At 37.5% G+C, this 17,099-nt stretch overlaps 1 protein-coding gene across 3 annotated transcripts in view; it reads right to left on the bottom strand.

Annotated features, from left to right (window-relative positions):
- The window catches only part of ndst2a (N-deacetylase/N-sulfotransferase (heparan glucosaminyl) 2a), a 121,616-nt gene that overhangs the window by 72,799 nt on the left and 31,718 nt on the right, over positions 1 to 17,099 (bottom strand). For all 3 annotated transcript variants that reach the window (XR_003277799.1, XM_026224595.1, XM_026224596.1), the window contains exon 2: positions 15,146 to 15,250. The gene's annotated coding sequence lies outside the window, so the exon portion shown is untranslated. The remainder of the gene's footprint in view (positions 1 to 15,145; positions 15,251 to 17,099) is intronic.

The following is a 17,099-nucleotide window of genomic DNA, read 5'->3' as shown; positions in this document are numbered from 1 at the left end:
TGCAGATGCCACGCTGCTCTACGCTCCACAGCGCATGGGCCGAGATCAGAGCGTGTTACAGATGGTTTGAGTTTAATAATTAACTGATTAGATGCTATGAACCATGAATTATTAGGCTTTTTAATCTTTGTTTAAAGTAGGCGGGAGGGCTAATGTGTGAGGAGGTCACAGTGTGAGAAATGAAATGGAGAGAGGTGGAAAAAAGAACAAACAAAACAGCAGAGTTGAGGAGAGCAAACATCCTTCAACCTAAAAATCACCTAATCATTACTTGCAGGGATCTGAATGTCTTAAACTTTTTTACTCCCATCCATTTTATTATTCTTCACTTGTTTCTACCCCTTTAAGTTTTATCATGATTCATTCATGAGCAGGATTTATCTAGCCATGGTGCAGGATCTGCTCGTCTACTCTCCATGCTGTTGCTGTTTGAGCTAAAGGGCCTGATCATGAGTCAGGTCAGAGCACTAAACCCTACTTAAGGCCGGTGGACGGGAGGCGAGGTGTTGAAGCCTCCTTAGGACTGAAGAGCACTTGACTGGAGCACTGAGACCACAAAGCGTGGCAGAAGCTGCAAAAAGCCAGGCAAGAGAAAGTATGTGTGCACTAAAGAGAAAGATTAAGGCACAGAGACACAGAGCAAAGAGACTTGTAAGAGGGATGGATGAAAGCGATAGCAGTGTGGAGCAGCCTGGAAAGAGTTGGAGATCAGGACCAAGACTTAATAAGGTTAAGAAAGATTAAAATAAGAGACTGATACTCAGCCCCTTAAAAAGAGACACACATACAACGCTCTTCTTGGCTGATTGTCTCTAGTCAGTGCCCATTCAGTGAGTCTATAACCATTTGCAAGACATTAGGAGACTTAGGCTACGTCCACACGAAGCCAGAGCTTTCCCCATCCAATCTTTTTTTTTTTCTCGTCTCAAGAAATATCTGTGTCCACACGAAACCACAAAACCAACACAAAACAATATATGTTATACATCCCAGACCAGCATGTGACGCTGTAATTCTGCTACAGAGATACACTAAAAACGAAGAAAAAGAGTTGGACTATGTGCATAAACCTTGCGGGTGGTACACAAATGAAAATGGAAGAATACATTTATTAATTTGTGTTAATGTTAACAATGTTAGCAATGTTTTTGTTGCTGTTATGTGACGTAGGGGTGTCTGACTAGGGGCAAGACATGGGGTGATGACGTCGTCTTTTCAGAAAATACATGGATTCGCTGTCCAGAAGAAAACGGAAGGGCTGCATCTTTAAATTTATCCACCTTGGGACCCAGATTAAAAAAAAATATCGGTTTCACTCTCCTAAAACTACAGATCCGTGTGGACAAAACGCCTATACGATACAACATCTATGTGTATACAGCTAAACGCGGCTCAGTGTGGACGAGGCCTTAGGATCAGGTTTTTTTCACAATGTTTCTGAAACTTGCTGGATATTCAGGGGTAAAAAAGGATTGATTAGGGTCAGAATACCAACGAATAGACTGCACCTCAGTGCAAGATGAGAACAACGGCAGATGGACAGCTGGAAATGAAAGACAATACAATAATGTGAATGAAGGATTATGCATGAGGGAGCTCTAGAGAGATGGAGAGAGGGAAAATTAAACATTCACTCTACAAAGGCAAGTCCAGTCTTGTGAAACTATTCATCCCTGTCACTCTAGCAAGATAGCAGCCAGCCTATTAACCCACTGTGAGCGGCTATAATCTACTCAGTGTTTGTATCCGCTACACATCTGTCCCTCACAGACACAGACTCCAGCAAGTGTGATGGAGAATGTGCAGGACTGTTGTCAGGGGGACAAAGCTGTTGGCATGGTAATGGGTAACAGGTCATGGTCAGTATGCTAGAGGTTAAAATCCTTAGATTTGTAATGGGTTAAGATGAATTTTGTCCACAAGTCTGTTGAGAAAACCAGGGACAAACTATGATCTCTGGGAGATATTCTATGACCTCAACACAATTCAAAAGACAAGCAGTAATCCCATCACTAATAAACAAAACCCGACCTTACACAAAGACAATACAAATCCATTGTGTTAAAAGTGAAATGCATAATTTCTGCACCACCAGCATCAACAAGAGGTATAAAAATATCTCCTTAGCAAAAACTTTCCTCTGCCCTACCTCTAATATGTGATGTGTTCGAGAAAATAAATAAATATTTTGAATCTATAATTAAATATATATTTAAATTAAACAAAAAAAAAATGAATAGAAAAATACATATATGATGAGTATTTGCTTGTAGGGCTGTCACTTTTAGTTCGAAAATCGATTGCACAATCGATCTGATCAAACAAAAATAGTTTCGAAAATGAAAATACCGAATCGATTTTAACCAAATATGTACACTATTAATTTTAAAATAATTAAACAATAAAAAAAATATATGTAACAAAACTCACAAACGAGCAGAAAAAGAAAATAAAGAATTCCGAAAATGCAGTATGTGTTGCGAAAGCTAGACAGAACATACCAGCAATTTTACGAGCCTGTAAGACCTCTTATGCTGCGTTGCGTTCACACCAAACACGAATAGAGCGTCTGGCGCAAATGATTTCAATGTTAAGTCAAAGTAAAGACGCGTTTACACGCGTTTGGAGGTCTCGCGTCGTGGTAGATGTGAATTCGCCTCATTCGTGCATCTAGTTACAGGAGATTCTGAGTTATGAAAAGGACCGTTGCAAGCTGACAGCGACCGGCTTTTGTGGTGGAAAATTGGCAGTAATAACCCCTTGCACCTTGCGCAGCTGTACCTGAGTGTCCCTGGGACATCAGTGCCGTCGGAGCGCATCTTCCAACAGCTGGACATCTAGTGAATAAAAAATGCTCTGCACTGGACCGAGAAAATGTTGATCGACTTGTTTTCTGGAACTGGAATTAGTCTGCGATTTAAAGCTGCAGATTCTTTCATTAATGTCAGCTGCCTCCTTAATAATTCTTTACAGCTCATACCTCAGAGACTCTGCTAAAAACGTCTGTTTGATTATCAAGTCCATTGAGCTGAATTCATAAGTTTTAAACCATATTAGTTTAAATTTCTGATTTGCGGTTTTGTCATGCAATTGGTCAAATTTTGAATGTATTAATCAAAAGTAGGTCATTACACTTAAATAAAATCATGATATGGAGTAGTTTATGTTACTATTAAGCCGCAAAAGTCGATTTAAATATGTGTCCAAGGTACAAGGTTTCATTTAGTCTGAAGTGCATGTGATGCTCACTGTGATTTCAGCTTCTGACTTCTCTCTAAATGAGGATGTAAACACATAAACAACATCTCCAGGACTGCTCTAAGAGAGCTTTCATGAGCTTCTGACCGTTTGATTGGAGTAAAACTAGCCTCATAATCACATACACTGAACTGTAAAGGTATTCATGGCAAACCATGAACAGTCTGTTTTTTTTTCTCAGTAGAATGTACATAGCCTACTACTACTAAAAAGAAACAAACATTATTTTTTAAGGAATAATCACACAACATTTCTTCCATGTTTTAATTTTAATAGTAAATCCTCTTTGTTTGCTAAACATAGGGTCCCTTTTGTTAAATCTTTATTAAATTGATATGAAAATGTATATGTTTCATGGTTTTAATTAATTAGACTTGCTTTTTAATTAATACATTGTAACTATTAAAATGGAGTGGAGAAAATTTTTAACAGAAAAAAAAAAACAGAAACCAGAAAAATTCAAACACAAATAACGGAATTTGGGAAAAAATTTAATTGAATTTAGGAAAAAATAAAATGGTAATTTTGTGGTAATTTCAACTTTTACTATTATTATTATTATTATTATTACTACTACTACTACTACAACAACAACAAGTATGAATCAGTACTGTGTGTGTATTTTTTTTTTTAAATAAAGCACCATTTTAGTTTTTGTGCAGTATCAATTTTATAAACTATGGGTTAATTAATCTCTATCGGCCAGTGTGGTCCAAACTAGCCTCTGTATCGGCAAAATCCACTATCGGTCGATCTCTACTTAAAAGGGAGAGGTTATGAGAGGTTATGATGCAGGTCAAGTCAAATAATGATAAAGAAATTTATTTCCTGTTACAGCTATGCTGAAGATACCCAGATTTACCTAGTCTTATTGCCAAATGATTACAGGCCAATTTATTCCCTTTGCCAATGCATTGATGAAATTAACAGTTGGATGTGCCAGAACTTTCTTCAGTTTAACAATGAGAAAACGGAAGTCATTGCATTAGGAAACAAAGATAGTTCTCGAGGTGAATGCATACCTTGACTTTAGGGGTCAAACAACTAAAAATCAAGTCAAGAATCTTGGTGTGATTCTGGAGACAGACCTTAGTTGCAATAGTCATGTCAAAGCAGTCACTAAATCAGCATACTATCATTTAAAAAAACATTGCAAGAGTTAGATGTTTTGTTTCAAGTCAAGACTTGGAGAAACTTGTTCATGCCTTTATCACCAGTAGGGTGGACTATTGTAATGGGCTCCTCGCTGGCCTTCACAAGAAGACCATTAGACAGCTGCAGCTCATCCAGAACGCTGCTGCCAGGATTCTGACTAGAACCAGAAAATCTGAGCATATCACACCAGTCCTCAGGTCCTTACACTGGCTTCCAGTTACATTTAGGATTGATTTTGAAATACTTTTACTCATTTATAAATCACTCAATGGCCTAGGACCTAAATACAATGCAGATATGCTCACTGAATATAAACCTAAACACACCACTCAGATCATCAGGATCGAGTGAGTTCGAAATACCAAGGGTTCGCACAAAACATGTGCTATTATGCCACACGCAGTGAGAACCAGCTTCCAAAAGAGATCTGATGTGCTAAAACACTAGTCACATTTAAATAAAGATTCAAAACCATTTGTTTAGCTGTGCATTTGTTCGGCTGAACGGACTGCACTGTACTCTATGTATAATAATTTTCTAATCTTAACTGTTTGAATTCATTTACATACATTTTTAAATCATTTTAAAAGTTTAAACAGAAGGTTAAAGTAAGTGCTGTGAAGGTAAAGAGAATGTGGGCAAAGAAAGACAAGTTGAAAGTAGGGCCTCTGAGTTCTATGTGTTTGGTTTATGATGGTCAAAGCAAGTAGGGGGTGAAGTAGTGGAATAGTTAGGTATTTTGGGATTTTTGATTTTCCACTTAGTGGGGAAGTTTGTTTGAATGTTTGTTTGTGTTAACAGCACATTACTAACAGTAGTTTAAAATCCTTGTTTTTATTGTTGTGATTATTTTTTTATATGATTATTTTACTTTAATGTAAAACATGAAATGTGCTATATAAATAAACTTGCCTTGCCTTACAGTTAATAAATCAACAAATCCACTGCTTTCATTTCCTCTGAGGCTGAGACTCTAAAATAGTGTTCTGTGCTCAAGACAGAACAATTAGCATGCTTTGCTTGAACTTTTGCCATGGTGTTAGAACTGGTACAATGTTATCACTTGCGAAAACACAATGGCGGTAACACAGGTGGAAACATCCACATTAAGGAGCAGGAACATTATAATAAAATCCCCTTTATTCACAAGCTTGCTGAGAAAGGTTTATATAAAAAAAAAGGTTTTTGTGCCTGTAGATGCATCTGGAGCCGGTAATAGCATTTAAACGTGAAAAAAAGTCAGATTTTCATGATATGTTTCCTTTAAATACTCAAGCTTCCTGAAAATAGTCTCCAAGTTAAAATCCCATAATGTTCAGTAGGGGCTGGGCTTTCGTAATGGTGTCTCTACTCGTGTAGACACGTCAACACTGGAATGTAGCCACAAAGCCCTGTGCTGCCACAACCTCTTACAGCTGAAGCAGTCGCCATAGACACAGCAGGGTCAAAGTGAGGTCAGCAGGGTAAAAAACACAAAACCTCACTAACTACATCAAGATACGCAAGCCAAAGTCAATTGCGCTTCCCCTTCTGGACTTGAACTCAAAGCACTCAAAATGACAACACAAGCTGGGAGCAGAGAGAGAAATCATATGGGAAAAAACAGAGGAGGCGGAGCACAAACTCAATTCCTCAGAGGTGCTGTAAAAAGCCAGAGGGCCTGAACTAGGGATGGGCATTCGATTAAATTTTCTTAGTCGATCGTCGGGAGAATTAACGATCGACTATCGATTAATCATTAATATTTTTATAATTATTTAATTTTTATAATAAAAAAATGCAATGAATACAAAAATACAGCGTGTTTTTCCTCGGTGAGACCTTTATTACAAGATCAACTTGTGGCAGACAGTTAAACTACGTTCAGGCAAACCGAACATATATCCGCGTGCATATGCAGTGCTCTAAAGCAGCGGAACCTGCAGCTGCTAGCAGGCGTTCTTAACCCTTTCGAGTCGATTAACGCATATATGCGTTTTGAGTCTGAATAAAGTGCTTCATTCTTTTTTCTGAGGAAATCCATTTCTCAAATCATCAACCACATCACATCTTTTTGGGGTGAATTATGTCTTAGTCCTCTCATCGCGAAGCAAACAGTAAAATAAAATAAAAACTTGAAGAACAGTCTCGCTGCCTTTTCTTCTGTGTGGGCGTATTCAAGCGCGCGCTTCAGTTTGAATCTGAATAGCGCGTTCAGCGCTCACATTGCGTTGTTTTCATATGGATTACTTTATCTCAGAATATTTGTTTTTCGGAAGCACTTGTTTAGTTTAAAAGTAGACATTCCAGGCTTTCTATAGATATCTCTCTCATGTCTCTTCGTTGAGTATTCACGGAGTTACGGTTCATTTTAATGAAATGTTTGTACATGACGACCAGCGGAGACAAAGACTGTAGACAGAGCCTCATGAAAATTTGCCGGGATGCACAGGTACATCATTTGAGCCGTGGCCGTGTTGTACTTAAACACGGTATCGCAATGTTTGCAGTTAACTAGTTCGCTTTTTAAATCAAAATGGTCCCACGCCACACTTCGCCGTGACATCTTCATGATTATTCTTTGAAATCAAAACGGAAGATCACAGATAACCGAGTAGGGTGTCAAATATTGCCCCATGGTGGTAAAATATTTAATTGCTGCCACACAGTGAAATTCATTTAATTGCTTGAAGACTCGCACTACGCAACGCAACCTGCATTAGATTAAAAAAAATGCTTTAGATTAATCGATAACAAATTAACATGATCGAGGAAAATCTTAACGATCAATTATCGATCGTCGATTAATCATGCCCATCCCTAGCCTGAACCAAAACACACATGAAAAATGACTTGGCATGAGAACAGCATAAAAACGGCTGCGGTCTCCTGCTCTCATGCGTGGTGACCTCCATAGTGAGCCACTGTAGGCAAAAAATCAGAAGCTGCCAGAAGGCTGTGCTACAATTAGTATTTTGATACATTGTGACACCATTCTCAATAAATGTATATAATGGATCATGTCATGCCATCCAAACTAGAGCAACTAGTAGCAAACTAATTTGGGGTCGAGGGACGTGTAGGGGGAAAACGTGTGGACCAAATTACTTTGTTAAAAACTGGTGTCCATGCAGGTAATGAAGTTGGCATCGATCAGTGTTCCCTCTATGCTGCTCATGTACATGGCGGTGTACTTTTGTAGTTATTCCTGCACAGACAGACTTCACAGAAACACTCAATATGTGGCGGAAAAAAGTAAGATATTTTTGAAAGCAGATAAATTACATGCATAGAAAAGCTGCCATACTTTCCATTCACAAAGTTATCTTGTCCTTACAGCTGAAATACAGGTGTGATTGTGTTCAAAACAACAGCACTCTTGCTTCTGTGATATTGATTATAGATCATTAGTAGGGTTGTGACTAATAATTATATTGGTAATTTAGTAAGCTGACAATTATGTTGATGACTAAAACATTTTTGCAAAAATTCATAAAAATAGACTTAAATGGGTCAGTTAAATGTCAAAATTGAAACCATCATAATATAATTAGGATGCACTCTCGCCAGGATTTCTATATTGCCTAAAATATCCAGGTACTGGCTGTTTACACTGTGCAGGTCGATCATTGTATGACATTCACAAGAGCTATAGAGAGTAGAGCAGATGGCTCCTTACACTTTCGTGGTACTTTGGTATCTTTTAGTAATCGGTGCGCAGCAACGCTTCAAGGCGAATGAACGAACACGTGCACTTATTTGCATCACTTTGATCGTTCTCTGTAGATCACAACTTCTCACTCAACTTCGCCACGATTGGTCGATTATATTCAATATCTGAATGTTAATGGTCAAACTACTTTGAATGTTTTAGGCAATATAAAAATCCTGGCCAGGACGTGTACCATATGAACAGCAAATTTGGCCACCCTAATCATAATTTGACCAAAACTGCACCAAACACAACACAGGTTATGTACTAACAAAAGTGAAAATACAGCCTTTATTTCAAAGTCACTCGAGTCACACAAGAAGGCACACCGCTTTATTTTTTTTCAAATGAGTACTCTAATTTAATTGAGTAAATGAAACTTGTATCTGAATCAAAGTATCATTGATTCACACATTTCACTATTTACTTAACAGGGTATGTTAAGAAAGTAAAAATAAAGGGAATTGTTTGCTTTGCTCCAACACAATGACTTAAAACTGTTACTATATTGTATTTTCTTCTTGTTTTGGTTCATCTTTACAAGGCAACGTTTCAAAGCAAAACCAAATATATTCATGCAAGTCACATGTGAGTAAAACTGCTTTTTTGTTGGCCACAGTACACTTATTTTCTCCTTATGTTCCATCAAGAAGTTAGCTCTGCAGGCACCTCCAGAATCACACATTGCTGTATTTTACATAACAGCTTATCTGTTTAGTAGGATTGGTTTCTCACCACAAGTGAACCACTCCAGTGTTAGTTTTCAAACGAGCCGAGAAAACCTCATTCAGGCAATCTCTGACTGATTATTTTGATGAACTGATTATTTTCAGAGCACGATTGATGCATTCATGTAAACCTGCCTAAACGAACCGGAGTAAATGAAAGCGAGAACAAGTGCCAAGCTCTAAAACAACCTCCCAAGTGAAAAGAAAGCCCTTAGTATCAATCAGCCGTACTAGAATAATAACTTTCTCGTGGGTCCAAAACAAAAAGAAGCTTTAACCATAATGTGAAAACAAATATGGAAATACCCCTAGTAGGCTATTCTATCAATACCATCAACACAACACAAACATTAACAAACACAGGGCAGCATTTTAAAGAAATCCTCTACTCAAATCAACAGATTTTCATTCTTTTATAGGGCTGCAGTGAGTCGTATTATAAGTCATTCTTTGATTATTAAACAGGAGCCTACTATATAACTCGTTCTGTGATTCGGGTCTCTCTGGAGAGGGAAAACAAAATCCAAAACCTCTGGGAGGAACACGCTACGGGCTGAAAATGAAAAGGAAGACTGAATCGAAAAGCCCTGCAAGCTGAAAAACACTGTTAAAAAGCAGGGAGGCAGATTGGATGGAGGGATTTGTGACGGACCCCCAGTGTGTGACTCACAACGGGAGGAGGGCCCTTATGTTTCCTTTTGACATCCAGTGCCACCTATTTAATCTTATTTTCCTCCAATGTAGAAAGGAACGGATGATGAATTCAATAGAAGACCATTATTCTCCGCAGTACAACACACTGTCCCTACACACACACACACACACACACACACACTTTAGTGTGGCACACACCTGCTGGCAAAAAGGCTGCCACAGACAGACTTCATACTGAGAGCAGACAGAAGGGGGTGGGGAAACAAAACAATGCATTTTGAAATTAGTAAAAACCAATCTCTTCCTTGCAGTGCCTGGTCATCAACAATGAGCAAAAAAAACTTATATATCTCAAATGGCAGTGTTGCTGTAAGAAAAAATTATTTGCAGATTTTTTTTATTATTATCTTCAGAGCACAGTACAGTACGCAAAATTTTAATGAGACTGTGACCTCACACGGCTCTGAATAAGCCTGTCTGTTTCTGGACATGTCCTCATGTTCTTCTGCTTACATTATGCATGCAGTGACCTCAACAGAATTATGTATATGTATGAGTGTTTGTTTGAATTATGCACTTTAATTTGTTTGTGGCAAAAATCTCTCTTTTTACAGATCAAAAGGGCTTAAATATTTATATGTTAATAATATGCATTTTCACTATATATTTCGATACAGATATCGAATATATATATATATATAGATATATATATAGATATAGATATATATATAGTCTCTCTAATTTTTAGCAGCCATTAATGCAGTTTTCAGTGTCACACGATCCTTCAGAAATCATTCTAATATGCTGATTTGGTGCACAATTTGGTGCTTATATAGGATATTATTATCAATAATGAAAACATTAAGTGGTTGTTCTGCTTAATATTGTTGTGGAAATCATGATACTTTTTTTCTGGATTCCTTAATAAATAGAGTGTTTAAAATGATTGAATATTATCACCCAGCACTACTAGTTATCCAACAACTTTTGAAATACTCTAAATCTATCAACACACTAATAAATTCATGAAAAAATTGCTGCAAAGACACCCAGGGCTTCAAGCAAAGGAAACAAGACTTCACCGAAGTCACCCAGGTTGATGTATAAATGGTTGGTTACACAAACAGCAGGACTGCAGAGTCACAACGCTACCTCCCTGTCACGTCTGTGACAGCTGCAAACATCCACCAGTCGATCTTCTGAATAACCTCATTCTGAGCTGTCTCCAAACACGATGAACTCAGCTGAAAGAAAGAGCAAGGGACTACAGGATAGGGAAGGCTCATTTCTAACAAAAAAGGTAAATAGACAGAGAACCGTCCTCTAATTGGAGATTCTGGCCAAAATCTCTAAACAAAGGCGCTTCAAAACAGCAAGCAATAAGAGTTTGGATTCAAGAGAGAAGAGTGCCAGCCAGGACGGCACCCTGCTGGGTAAAAGAACGGCTAGCGACTGACTGATCCCACAATAATCTGAAGCGACAAAAGAACCATTTGGTACGACTGACACTACATGACACTCCAATATGGAGGATTAATGTTTTGATGGTCCATGCATGCAAAGCCTTCCTTCATCCCGAACAATGCAGCCTGCTGATATTTCGAGAAGGAGAGAGGAAAAAGAGAGTTTGTCCTAGTATGTTCTCAAAAAGACATGATAGTTCAATGGGTCTATATTAGTGGCGGGACAAAATATCGATATTGCGATATATCTTTGTCCTTTACCAATGCTAAACAAAAATCTATATCTGGCGCCAAATATTGATATTTTAGTTAATACAATAAGGTGTTCTAAATAGAATTCCCTGCACACAGCATCTAAAAATGCATGGAAATCACAGCTGCACCATTTTCTTTCCAAAGCATTCTTTGCATTCATTCAAAGCAACCATAAATCGCATTCTCTATGAACATGGGGAAACATGAGGAACCGAAGGATAAACAGATTTCCAGCCACTGTATTAGTTGTACTGCCATGTATGTTTATGGGGATGAGAACTAAAAAAGTGCCACAGAGCAGCTGTCAGCATGGACCTTTTCTCTCCGATATTAAAAGTGCGCGTTATAGCATGGGCAGATTGGGCACCTAGCGGCAGGAACATAAATATGCACCTATATGGCATGGACAATGAAACTAAATCTTAATGCGGTGCAGAATATAAATTTATATATATATGACCTCAGATGATGCTAATGCTGAATCAACAACAGAACTAACAAATATTGCTACTAGTGTGACTGCATCATATAATTATTGCTATTAATAAATGTTCATCGTCTGGCTGACTACGTCTTGTATAATTTTTTCCAGAAATTAATTTTTCCTGAAAAATCCTGTCATACACGCACAAACAGACAGTCACCACTTATAAGCTACTACTAAATATTGTTGTAAAGTTGCTTTGTAACGATTTGTATTGTAAAAAGTGCTATACAGATAAACTTGAATTGAGTTGAATTATTACAAAATACTCATTATAATCCGTGACGCTATACTGGATGCAGCATGACACAACATGATAAATCCCCGACGGTGCCGTTTCCAATGTAGACACAGTTCACGGTTTCGCCGCCAAGCAAGTGCCACATGAATCCTCATCTGCATGCGTTTATTTGAAATATGAATTGTTGCCACATTTCTTGTTAACATCTTTAATTTATCGCAGTCTTGTTTGTATTTGGCTGTTTTGCAGAAAGCCTCACCAAATCTGACCAGCCAGGCGTTTGCGTCACGGCAACTTGTACAAACATGCATGGGTGACACGAATGGTGATTAGGGATGCTCATTTCGATTAATTTTCCTGACCGACAACCGCCGCTCGTTAATCGATTATTAACCGTTAACTGATAAGATTATAATATTGAATTGGCATTAAATACAAATAAAATTGACGCGTATCTGTGACCCTTTAAAAAAATACAAACATTTTTTTTTATATATAAAAGGGTTTATTTTAACGTGCAAACAGCAGCAGCATACAGAACCGGTTTCAGTTAAAATGTCCACGCACCTGCAGCATTTCTGACAGTGAGAAAAATAGAATAAAAAATGTACAAATAAAAAACACAATAGGCCTACACTAAATATATTTTTTAAACTTAAATAATTAACAAATTAAGATGACAAAAAGAAAACACTGAATCCGTTTGAATGAAGCTTTCAAAAACCGGGAATTTTTTTCGTTAGACTAAGATTTATCGTTAAATAAAAATAGCAGCCCTACCTTAACTCCTTGTCTAATTTTTATTTAAAAAAAGCAACATATCAATGTGATGTGGGGTCAGTCTGGAGCGCAGCCTTTTGACAGTTAGACCCGCGGCAGAAAACACCCTCTCCGATGGGACAGTTGTACCGGGAATACACTGGTAACGTCTCGCTAGTGGCCAGCTTCGGGAAGCGCCTTTCATTTGCTTTCCACCAGTCAAGAGGATTAATATCCAGAGAAGGAGGATCATCTCTCATATAGATGTCAACCTCTGCTTCTGGATAATCAGTGCGTTATCTCCTCAGATCGCCGTGCATCGCATCTTCTCCCTGATAACATGGAGGGCAGTGTTTGTTGCCCTTCATCACTCAAAGCGCGTGGGTGTTTGCTTCGTAAATCGTACTTGTGCTACTGCTGTATTTTAATACAGCGCCGCATAATTTACAGGTAACATTGTCGCCCTTTCTGTTAAAATGATCCCACACAGTGCTTCTTTTCGCTCGCTTCATTTTGCTTCCCTTGCTCGGGTGCCGACGCGCTCCGTGAGTTAATAAATATAAGCTATATAGTAGGCTATTTTATTTTTAAACCATGCAGCAAAAAAAAAAAAGAACCTTAAAAAAACGTTTTAAACCGTTTAACTGATAGTATTAATCGGTCAAAATGTTTACTTTCGGTTAACGGTTAAACGGTCAATATGAGCATCCCTAATGGTGATGGCTCCAGACAGGTGATGTAGTATTTGGTTTCCCATCAAGGTCCATCGCCCAACAGAAAATAAATTTGCTGAATGCATAAACTTTATTTTCCTGTGCTCAAACCTGCCAATCAAAAGATAATTTGATAATTACCAGAGACTTAGTATATATAAAACTGTTATTACACTTGTATACAAATAAAAAATTTGTATTATGCTGGCAATAGAGTGCGTTACGTCACCACTGAGGTGATTGTCAATAATAAGTAAAAAAAATTATATCGGCTACAGGCCCCCTTATTTTCCAAGTAATCGACATCGGCTGTCAAAAAAACCAATATCGGTCGACCACTACCTGTGTCTCTGTTAGGGTTGGGTGTTAGCATGGGCGTCACTAGGCTTTTTTTAGCAGGGCTATAGTGATTAGCTCCATAAATTGTACACAAATTTGTGATCGCCTCAGAGTCAGTCACCTAATTTCTTATGAAAACAGTGTCATCCTCAATCTCCTCACTGTGTTTCAGCGCACTCTTCAATCCGCAGAGCGCGGCGGCACAGCACGAGCAGACTCAAACAGAAGTAGAAAGGACACAAGATGTGTGTTTATCAATAGATTAGGGTTAAGATTATAATATCTGTATCTGTGCAGTTCGTTTTCATGAATACAGTTTACAAAAGGTCACGAGGGAGCAATCGGTTTCCCATCTACTGTAAAGTTTTCGATGCGTTCCTGTCCCGTATTTTATGGTAAAATTATGTTAGGGTTTAAATCAATGTGAGACGTGATTTGTCCCTTATTTTACAAAGGCCAACAAACATGTTAATAAACAAAATGTATTCTGTACTGTTTATAATCCTAATAGAAATTATAATTAAATCAGTTTTATAAGAAGTATTAAAGAAGCTCATTTGCGTGTGATTTTGACGTCTTTGTTTCCATAGCGACAGAGTCTCCAGAGCGAGTGCAGCATGTGGTAAACAAACCTGCTAAGTTTAAAACATATAGAGCTCTGCACTTTGAACACAAGATGTAGTGCAGAGAACACTCAACAGATGTAGTGCAGAATGGGAAAGTTATCAATTCACTGAAGGTGGCTATATTTGAAATAACGAATTGAGTGCACAAAAGACGCAATGTGAACGGCTATTTTTCCCCCTGCATGTCATGTGCTCCACTTTTATGATGAAAGTAGAGGAAATATAAATATATAAAAGTCGATAAGTAGTTAAATGTTTTGGTTAATACATAAAGAAAAGTTTAAGCTTTTAATAAGTCCAAGTATAAAACGATAAATTTACTTAATGTTAAATTTGATTTACAGAACTTTGCGTGTCGTTATCTTACAGTTTGGACTTGATTAAAGCAAGAAAACTTGCACTTAACCTTAGCACAGGCATTTTGTTTTCATAGTTAGATACCGTGATGTATCAGTATAGGACTGTCTAGCAATATATAGATTATTCCAATAATTGCTGTATTGTGAGCTATGTATTGTGATGCATATAGTATTGTGAGGTACCCTGTGATTCCCACCCGTAGTCTAAATGCACAACATTTTCACAAAACAATATGCTTCAAAATCCAAATAAAATCTTAAACACAAGCATGATTGATGCTCAGCTCTTTTTAAAAGCTATGAATTCCAGTAGAGACATGTAAAGCAAGTAGATTTAGCTCAGAGCCATGTGAAACAGTTCAACATTTATTGACAAATCCTACATATACAATCCTATATACATGTATAAAGAAAACCTACCTGAGACTGAATTTCTCACAATGACAGCGGTACAGTTAGGACTGTGAAACGAAGAGGTTCTGGAAGAACATGGGTTTCCATTGTCAAATAGTCAGGAGCAGCAACCTATTAAAATAAGAAACGCTTTATGAGATTATAGTGCTCAGAACAGCACTGTAACAATCACATTCACTGCACTCAACAGGGTTTACTGGCTTGATCTCTATAGTCCTTCAGTGACCTTATCAAAAGACATTAATGAAAATCTTTTTGTACTTTTCATGTATTGTTTTTCCCAGACAGTGTTGTACTTAGCATGCAGTGTTTGTTCTTGCTGCCTGTCCTGGAAAATGCCACTTATGTGATAAGTGGCATTGAAGAATTCAATAATTGTCACAAGTAGTTTAGGTAAGTATTATTTGTAAAAACAAAACAAAAAAACAACTAAAACTAACTAAAAATAAACGTAAATACAAATGGAAATACAAAACTATTAAGTCAACAAATTTAGTAAATGTGTGACTTGCAGTTTCATAAAAATAAAAAAAAACTGTTTAATACAATTACTCTATGTGCTTCCTTAGTTTATGTTTATGGTTTTGTGGCACTCAGAGGCATTCAGCAGTCATGTTGTTTTTGAAAAACTCGAATTGGCATGCAGCAATCAGTTTCATTTCACAGAAGTAAATCTCAGGTTTGGCAAGGGATAGTAGAAAGGAAACAGCCCAAGCTAACCACAGTGACAAGGCCTGCCTCTGGTAGCAATGCAAAAATGCTCAATCAAATCCCACGCTTTGTATGTTGTTGATGTTGTTTTTTTTAAATGCATTCCTCAAACGATTAGCACATTGAATTTATTCTCCCCCATAATCGGTTCTTGGAACATTTTCAAAGCACATGGCATAACCCAGTTTGGGAGCGTGTAAACAACCAAATGCATGCCAGATTATGACCATCAATTACTCACTCATCACATCCAATTAAAACATCTGGGATTAAGGGATTCATGATTATGATTTTAATCAATCCAAATAAAGCAGATGACACCTGATGGCCAAACAGGACAAACACACCATCAATCAAATATTAATCATGTGTGATGCAAATCCTTCAAATTCCTAGAAAATTAAGAAATGAAGTTTCATGAAGACAACATGGCATAGAAAATACGACTTTTCCTGTTGTCACTCTCCACAACCTTGTATCTGCAATAATACAGTGCTCATTAATACAAGAGCTCATTAAACTTGGAAATGTATGCTTCAACTCTCAACATCAGAGAACAGCAGTCTCTACAGGTGCACAATCTGTAAATGTAAATCATGCCAAAAAAGCCCAGAGCCTGAATCATGGTCCCTGCTCACCTCACTATGTGCACACATACACACAAATTAGACTTTGTTCAGTGAGCACTCTGCATTTCTATAGGAGCCCAGCAAGTCCCATTTGTTTACATGGCACTAATTAAGTGTGCTTTAATGGAGAAGCAAAAGTGCCAACAATGAGCCCCTGTGTTGGGAATGAGGGAACGTCTCCGGTTCTGTTCGTCAATCCTGCATTACACATCACAGCCATTACAAAAACATAAACGGTCAACATTAAAGCAAAAACGACCATTGAGAACAATTCATTGGTAGGGTTATATTAGAGAAGACGCTCTCCTTAAGTAACAACAGAATGATGATGCACTTAAAATAAGTGATTGTAAGCATGTAGCTACAATCTAAAAAAAAAAAATATTTAAAGCACAAGTTACTAAAATAAAAATAAAAATGATAAAAATAATTTTATTTTTCAACATTTTTTTTATACTTCATGACTTTTCTGTTAGCATGATGTCAACAAGCTTTCACCTCTAACAGCAATAAGACCTGTTGTCCACAGGCCTCTTATCATCCAATCATATCACAGTGGATAAAATAAGTCGCAAGTAAAGAATTACGCAAGTAAAATGCACTACGAGGGCCATTTCTGG

The sequence above is a fragment of the Carassius auratus genome, chromosome 38, assembly GCF_003368295.1.
Source record: "Carassius auratus strain Wakin chromosome 38, ASM336829v1, whole genome shotgun sequence".
Classification (NCBI taxonomy): Eukaryota; Metazoa; Chordata; class Actinopteri; order Cypriniformes; family Cyprinidae; genus Carassius; species Carassius auratus.
Note: the sequence above shows the minus strand (reverse complement) of the source record. Positions and strands in the feature narration are given on the sequence as shown.